Raw genomic sequence first — 9,374 nt, 5'->3', positions numbered from 1 at the left:
GCTATCTCTGTAAGGCAGCAGAATTGGAAATGTTTTATAGATTTTTTTTCTTTTATATGATATAGAAACAACCAAAGATCAAACAGGGAGCCTCAGGCAGTCACATCATATACTCTACCAGTTGAGCAGTTTTCCATCTCTGGAATCTTTATTATTATTATTATCAGTAGTAGTAGTATTTTGCTTATTTATTTATTTACCAGAGCACTGCTCATTTCAATTCTGGCATATGGTGATGCTGGGGATCAAACTTATATCCTTGGAGCACCAGACACAAAACTTTTTTTGCATAATTATTATGCTATCTTCCCAACCCTGGAATCTGAATTATTTATTATTATTTTGAACCAGGATATGAAAGTATTTTTGCATGATCATTATACTGTCTACGTCAGCCCTAAATCTGAATTATTTTTTATTTAGTGGGGTTTTATAAAACTGGGGTTTGATGCTGGCACTATGAATTCATCACTTCCACTTCCAGTGGACATTTTTCCTTGTTTTATTTGATAGGACAGAGAGAAATTGAGAAAAGAAGGGGGAGTTAGGGAAGAAAGAGAGAAAGAGTACCAAAGAGGGAGAGAGACAGACAGAACTGTAGACCTGAAGTATCCCTGCTGAAGGTTGAGGAGTGGGGGCTTGAACCCAGTTCTTTTGCTTGGTAGCATGTGCTCAACTAGGTGCACCACCACTAGCCCCCTGAATCTGAAATTTTTCAAGTATCTTAGTGTTTCTACTACATTAACTAATATAATTAGATGTCTACAATAATTAACAATCAGCTGGTATATTAAAGTGTTCGTCCTTATAATACACACACACACACACACACACACATGAAAGAGGAGAAGAGTACCAGAGTATTGCTCTGGCATATGCAAAACTGGGGGGGGTTGACTTGGACCTCATGCTTGAGAGTTCATCACCTTTCCCACTGGACCACCTCCTGGGTCAGCAGGATGATAATTAGTAGAGCTAGGGACTCATTCCTAAAGTTTCCTATTGAAGCCTGACATCAAATATACAACTGTGGCACTTTGTCACCTTTTCCTCTCTCACTCCCTTTTTTAAAAAAAACTTTAAAAAATTGTACTTATTTTTTGGATAGAGACAGAGAGAAATTGAGAGACAGAGGAAGACAGAGAGGGAGAGAAACAGGGACATCTGCAGCTCTGTTTCACCACTTGTGGAGCTTTCCCCCTGCTGGTGGGGATCAGGGACTAGAACTAGGGTCCCAGTGAACTGTAATGTGTGTGTGCAACCACGTGTGCCGCCTTCTGGCCCCTCCTCCCTCATTCTCAATGTGAAACTCTGTCTAGCAAGTATATAAAAATTTAAAAATATCAACAAGAAAAGAAAAGGCAGCCCAGGGGCTCTGGGAGTGGTGCACCTGGCTAAGCGCATACAAGGACAATGCACAAGGCCCCAGGTTCAAGTTCCTGCTCCCTATCTTCAGGGGGAAAGCTTTCAAGAGTGGTGAAGCAGTGCTGCAGGTGTCTCTTTCCCTCTCTACCTCCTTCTCCCCTCTCTCCCCTCTGTCACTATCCAATAATAAAATATAATTAAAAAAGAAAACAAGCCCCTTGTGAATGAACTTTTGGCAAAAATAGCATAAAGGTTAATAAGGACTGACATGAAACATATGAAGAAAGTTTGATACATATCTCAGTGTTTATCAGGCCACAGTCACATTATTTTTATTCTACTTACATATTTCACAAATATTTATTATAAAAACTGCATGAATCATAAGACTTAGAGCTGCAGAGGGTAGATAGCATAATGGTTATGCAAACAGACTCTCATGCCTGAGGCTCCAAAGTCCCAGGTTCAATCCCCTGCACCACCATAAGCCAGAGCTGAACAGTGCTCTGGTTAAAATAAAATAAATAAATAAATCAGACTTAGAGCTATCAAGAATTGACTAATTACAAGTTCCTTCCTTGGATATCTGAGCGAACAGGAAAAAAAAATTGACTAATTAATACACATTACTACAAAAGCAAACACATTAACATATATTTATGATATAAGAAAGTTTTTTTTAAAATCATAAATCATCAAAACAAAATTGAAATAATCTGGAAAATATTCTTGGGAGGGAGGCTGGTCAGAAGTTTTACACTTAAGTGATTTCACTACTCTGGACTTTTCCATACGTAGAGAGGGAGACACACTGCCTTCAGGGAAATTGCATCAGTAAATTCAGGACAGGAGCTCTGATGGCCTAGTCTGTTGTTGCGGTGGTCTGGTGTCGGGCTGCACCACGGAGAAGAGAGCGGACGTCCAGAGCAAAGGGGTACACAAATCTTTATTATAGGATGGGGGGGAGGTTTGGTTCAGACCACGTGGAGCCAGCCGGCAATGGCCGACCAAGGGGGGGAGAGCAGGGAGCGAGACCTCAGAGAGGGAGAGCCGAGAGCCCAGAGAGAGAGAGGGGAGGGGTGAGGGGGCTTTTTATTGGGCTACAACCAGGGGTGACGTGTAGGGCCAGGATTGGTTGAAAGGGGGCACTCTAGGATTTAGCGGGGCATAGAAAAACCTGGGGGCGGAGACTGCATCAGAATAACTCCTCAGCAACATCTCCTCCTATCCCTTTATATCTAAATGGACACAGTAAAGAAAAATGGAATGGAGCAGGCTTAAATGTTTTAGAGGAATGCCATGCTCAGGTGGGAAGATGTAGGACTTTCTGTGGAGGAGGGAAGGCTTAAATGGCTGCCAACCTTGTGAGATTTATGCGTCCTCCTGTGCTCAACCCCTCTTTAGAGAGAGAGACTTACCTGGAGAGACTCATCTCATAGGTTTAAGCGCAGCCTGCTCAACCATCTCTTCACAATATCTCTACATCTTTTCTATCTTTCTATCTAGTAATTGCATAAGATGTACAAAGTCTATAAAAGACTATCATGGGGCAGAAACCTTTTGGGCATAAGCCTAAATGCTATAACAAAATAGGAAGGGACAAGTAGGGGAGAAGTAAAAGCCAGTGTGGTGTGAAGGGAAGGATTGGTGTGTAAAGGAACATTCCCTGTTTGGGTGGGGAAAGGGGCAAGGGTACATAATGAGGGGGAGGCGGGAGGCATGACCCACCAAACAGAGGGGCTATTTGGCATTGTATAGTCCTCAAGGCAACAGTCTGTAAAGTCTATGAATTACTCAGGATCAGTCTATGAAAAACCAGCAGCATGAAGGGAAATAAGCTGCTTCAAAATTGTGTAAAATGTATATAGGGTATGTCAGAAAGTCCAATACAAGTCTCAGTCCGAAGTAGATGGCTAGGGGAAGAATTGGCAGGGGATGCAACGCTGCATGAGGGAGGTCAGCCGCTGGAATGTTGCTCTTTTATAGATAGCTAGCTGGAACTGCCAACACGTAACAAACAGGTCAGAAGCAGGAACGGTAACCAGGCATGAAGAAAGTTCTGTCCTTGGAGTTTGTGTATCAGGTTCTTCAGATCGCGTTGAGTGACATCTAGGGTTTCGGGGGGTGTGCCACGGTAGTCGTGCCATCTAGTGAGTGACGTCAGGGTGTGCAGGGGTTCAGATGGTTTTTCCGGGATTCCTGTGAAAGAAACACAAACAATCTGCTTCTCGTGGTTAATTTGAACTTGTAACAAGTTATAGGTTTGTTATAGTTGATACCTCGATGATTATAATTGGTTTAGAATCTCTTTATGATTTTATTTAAAGGTCATCTAATGTGACCTCCTGTAGCAGCCTCTACCGCAGGATCTTGAGACCAATTTTAGCTAAAATATGTATTTTAAACAGACTCAAATTGCTTAGAGAGTTAATGCATATTCATGACAATGATTTTAACGTTTACAGTGCCAGATTGATGCCAGATCTGTTGTGGATTAATTTCCACAAGATAGTTTACAGGGCACCTTTGGGGGCCCTTCAAAGGTGTCCTGTATATAAAATTTATATAGTTTAGTTTTGGGAATGAATAGTCACGTTGAACATTTAGACTTTTACCTAAATAGTAAGTTACCTTAACAATTAATTTTTACCTTGTCTGGTAAAAGTGTAGCTGTAGGGTTACACTTCTGACCGTTAAGTTAGTGTTACCAAACTTGAGACATACCCATAAACATTTAGTTATAACAAACTGGAGGAAAAAGAACTTTTGTTATAAAAACACATTATTTAAAAACAAATTTAAATCTGTCATTAGTCACACAGTTTAAGACTAAACACTTACATATATACCAAAACTATATATAAAATTCAAAAGAGGGAGAAAGAAAAAAATTTTTGGAATGTTTCTGGACGTCTCCAGAAACTTTGGCTGTGTCCAGCATTTTTATATAAAGTCAATTACCTTTTAGAGTACTCCAAGCAGATGGGTCATGCAAAAAAAAAAAATTTTTGTCATTTAACACACTCACTCACAAAAACAACTGGCCAGTTATAACATAAGACATACAGGGAAAGGGTAGGAGAGAGGTCTCTGTGAGCCAGATTTTGCAGGTTCTGCCATGTCGTATTACGGGTCCTGGGATGTATCCTGCATCTGGTCCTCTTGTAGTATTTCTTGTTCTTCAGGAAAACCAGCGCCATCCTGCGGGTATTGTTGGACATGGCGGGCAGGAACCCAGACAGGTTTAGAGAAATTTTGAGGGAAAATGCATGCGAAACCCCTTCCCATGGTCAATAATGGGTCAGGCCCTTTCCAAACTTTATCGAGTGGGTCTCTCCATTTGACCTTAATAGATGGGAGGGTAGATGGTGTTTGCCAGTGAAGAATAATAGGGGGTAAGGCCGAGTTATTGTAAATATTAAAGAGATTTAACGTAGTTAAGGCTTTTGCTAGCTGGATATTGGGGGGATATGTTCCTCCTTTATCTTTATTTAGTTGAGCCTTCAGAGTTTGATGGGCCCTCTCAACAATGCCTTGTCCCTGTGGATTGTAGGGAATGCCCGTGGTATGAGTAATATTCCAGAGGGAACAAAAATCTTTAAATTGTTTGCTTGTAAACATAGCTGCATTGTCTGTTTTCAAAAATAATGGGACCCCCATAACGGCAAAACAAGAGAGCATATGGCTTACAAGCTTTTTAGCACTTTCTCCTGTCTGAGCTGTAGCCCACATAAATTTAGAAAAGGTATCAATTGAGACAAACACATATTTTTGTTTGCCAAAGTTTGGTATGTGGGTGACATCAATTTGCCAAATAGCATTAGCTTTTAAACCTCGGGGGTTAACCCCAAGGGTCTGGATAGCAGGTGTCTTTATGAGACTTGCACAAGAAGAGCATGTAGCGAGGATATGTTTTAACTGTGATACAGGAACATCAGGGAATCGAGCTTGAAGGCCTTTAAGATTAACATGGGTTAGAGAGTGAAAATTAGCAGGATCAGAGACAAGACTGGGAAAGTTCCTGTGGAGGCAAGGCGGTCAACTGCGGCATTCCCTTCGGACAGGGAACCAGGAAGAGGGCTGTGGGAACGAAGGTGTTGAATATACAGTGGTTGGGTTTGAGAACAGAGCATAGAGGCGATTTGAATCAAGAGAGGGGAAAGTGGGTTGTCATCAATTTTCACATAAGAACGAGCAAGCCATGGAAGTAAGTTAACAGTATACACACTGTCAGAAAAAAGGTTGAAGGATTCTGGTACAGCTTTTAGTGCAAGAAAAACAGCATAAAGTTCTTTGTACTGAGGGGAATTATCAGGAAGCTCAGTAAAGAGAGGTTTAGGAGATTGTTTGTCTGGGTAATATATAAGGGCAGCAGCTCCCCTTTTTCTGCCATCAGTAAAGATTGTAGGAGCAGAGGGAATGGGATCCCGAGAGAAAAGTTTAGGTGCTAGTAGAGGCAGAAGAGGTAAAGAAGCTATCAATTTATTAGAAGGAAAATGGTTATCTATTTGTCCTGGAAACCCCACAAAGCTTATGGCAAAGCGGGAATGATGGCATATAAGCCACTCTGTATCTGTGAGAGAAAAGGGCAGAATGATTACATCCGGTTCTTTCCCTAAGACCTGCACAGACCTATTTCTCCCTTGGCGAACCATGAATGCTAACGCATCTATCTCAGTGAGGAGTCTTGGAGCTCCTCCTACTGGTGTGTGAAGCCATTCGAGAACCCCATGGCCTTGCCACAGTGCCCCTACTACTGTGGGGGTGGAGTTGAAGATTAGAAGGTTTATCAGAAAGGAGGGGGAGAATCGAACAAGGTGCATGTCCTGAAGGGCCTGGTTAACCCTTTCCAGTGCCAAGGAGGCCTCAGGAGTTAACTTACGTTTTGAAGAGGGCTGTTTGTTTCCTTTCAACAGGTCAAACAGTGGTTGGAGGCAGCTTGTGGGCAGATAGAGATACTGCCTAAGCCAATTTAAATTTCCTAGAAAACTTTATAAAGAAGCAAGAGTAAGGTTAGAAGGGAAGGTAACATTAGGTTTTAAGGGACGAATTTGCGTTAGAGAAATCTCTGAACCTAGGAAGGATATTGGAGGGATTAGCTGTATCTTCTCAGGGGCTACATTAAGGCCGCTTTTCTTTAATGCAGGAATGAGAAAATCATGTAAGGCATAGAGATCTGTATCTGATTTTCCCCACATTAAAATATCATCTGTATAATGAAAAATATTAAGGCCCTTATGAATATATGGGACAAGGGCAGATTTAACAGCCTCCTGACAAATTGTAGGACTATTGGCTGTTGGTATGCATGAGACCCCTTCTGTTTCATTTGGTTTAAATCCTCCCTGCTTAACACTATTCTATTTACATAACCACTTCATTCTATTTACATAACCACTGTTAACAAGTTCCACCCTCCCTCCAGGGCATTTGTGGTTCAGTGATAGGATTCTTGCCTAATCTGCCCCCTCTTTGTCACACTCTGATTTTCACCAGTCACTTTTCTCTCCACCCTCTCTATGTCACATCCTGTTTCCACCCTACTTGGGAAGTATATATAAAGACAGCATTGTGAGTTTTAGAGTACTTTACCTTGAGTTTAGCTTAGCTCCTCTTAGATTGTGCTGCGTCCTGCATGAATAAAGAGATACTGCCTACAGCTCAACTATGAGTCCCTGGTCGTCTGTTATCCGCCCGTGAAGCCAGCCCGGAGAAAACAACCTAAGCCATCGAAAACAACAATTGGCCATACCCTGGGGCAGCACCACCCATTCAAATCTATCAGCAGGGCTGGCATTATTAATAGACGGAACAGAGAAGGCAAAACGTTTACAATCTCGCGGATGCAAGGGGATAGAGAAAAAACAATCTTGTATATCAATAGCTATGATTGGAATTCCCGTGGGAATTGCAGAAGCAAGAGGCAAACCCCTTTGGGGAGAGCCCCAGACCTGCATGGTTTTATTTACTGCACGGAGATCTTGAAGGAGGCGCCATTTTCCTGAGCGCTTTTTAATCACATCAAATTAAAAAGCTTCTTCACAGCAAAAGAAACCACTACCCAAACCAAGAGACCCCTCACAGAATGGGAGAAGATCTTTACATGCCATACATCAGATAAGAGTTTAATAACCAACATATATAAAGAGCTTGCCAAACTCAACAACATCACAACAAATAACCCCATCCAAAAATGGGGGGAGGTCATGGACAGAATATTCACCACAGAAGAGATCCAAAAGGCTGAGAAACACATGAAAATATGCTCCAAGTCTCTGATTGTCAGAGAAATGCAAATAAAGACAACAACCAGATACCACTTCACTCCTGTGAGAATGTCATACATCAGAAAAGGTAACAGAAGCAAATGCTGGAAAGGGTGTGGGGGTCAAAGGAACCCTCCTACACTGCTGGTGGGAATGTCAATTGGTCCAGCCTCTGTGGAGAACTCTCAGAAGGCTACAAATGGACCTACCCTATGACCCTGCAATTCCTCTCCTGGGGATATATCCTAAGGAACCCAACACATCAATCCAAAAAGATCTGTGTACACATATGTTCTTGGCGGCACAATTTGTAATAGCCAAAACCTGGAAGCAACCCAGGTGTCCAACAACAGATGAGTGGCTGAGCAAGCTGTGGTATATATACACAATGGAATACTACTCAGCTGTAAAAAATGGTGACTTCACCGTTTTCAGCCGATCTTGGATGGACCTCGAAAAAATCATGTTGAGTGAAATAAGTCAGAAACAGAAGGATGAATATGGGATGATCTCACTCTCAGGCCGAAGTTGAAAAACAAGACCAGAAAAGAAAACACAAGTCGAACCTGAAATGGAATTGGAGTATTACACCAAAGTAAAAGACTCTGGGGTGGGGAGAATACAGGTCCATGAAAAATGATGAATGAAATAGTGGGGGTTGCATTGTTAAATGGGAATCTGGGGAATGTTATGCATGTTCAAACTATTGTATTTACTGTTGTTTATTCCCCAATAAAGAAATAAATTATTTTTAAAAAAGGACATAATGGAGGTGATAGACAGCACTATGCTGAAACTGAACGAGTTCATTGAACATGAAACAAGACAAATGAACAGGGCAGTCAGAATAAGAAAGGGGATGGTTAAATTTAATACCCTCCTGAGGTCTTCTTCACCTGAATTTCATCATATACTTATTTGATTCCAAATAGTGAGTTTTACAAAGTTGAAAAACATTTTTTTACAATTCTAGGTAAACTACTTTAATAGCCCAAAGTTACTAGATAAACCACAAGTGTGCTAGTGGATACATAGTGAATTGTAGATAAACATTGTATTTATATAGAAAGTACCCAAAAAGCACATTTACAAATGAAAAAGATTAGCACTGACTGAATTTCCTCATTCTTTAAGACTAGGTACTGGGATATACTAGATACTCAAGCCAGGATTATTAGTTTTGGGTCATCGTCACTTATAGTTGACAGATATGGCTAATTGAAGAATCACTTGCCTAGTGTGCTGCTTTGTCGTATGTGTCACCTAGGTTTGAGTCTGGGCCCAACTACACTGTAGGGAGTTTTGGTGCTGTGGTCTCTTTTTCTCTAAAAAAGTCAGCCTGGAGCAGTGAAGGAGGGGAGGTGATAACTAAGTCTGTCTCTCTCTTTCTCCAAATAATTACTCATTTTACTGAGTTGTAAATATAGGCTAACCCTGTACAAGATCCTGGGGATACAATGATAGAGAATAGGAATCCCAGTCTAACATTTTAAGGTCAACTGCAAATGTAATGTAAAAATGACTCTAGATATAGTTTATATATGAAACGCCGGGAGTAATGTCTCATACATGGTGACGACTAAATAAATGTAGCTGTTAAGATTGCCACATTGATTTTATTCTATTCCCACTTCCCCTCACAAGTATTGTTCTTCAATACTCTCAGTAGCTGCAACAGTACTTATTAAGCATCTACTGTGCCAAACATATGTATTAAAGGAATCCTCACAACCCTTTGAGGCT

The sequence above is a fragment of the Erinaceus europaeus genome, chromosome 7 (assembly GCF_950295315.1).
Source record: "Erinaceus europaeus chromosome 7, mEriEur2.1, whole genome shotgun sequence".
Lineage (NCBI taxonomy): Eukaryota > Metazoa > Chordata > Mammalia > Eulipotyphla > Erinaceidae > Erinaceus > Erinaceus europaeus.
The sequence above is the reverse complement of the archived record's forward strand: the minus strand, read 5'-3'. Positions refer to the sequence as shown.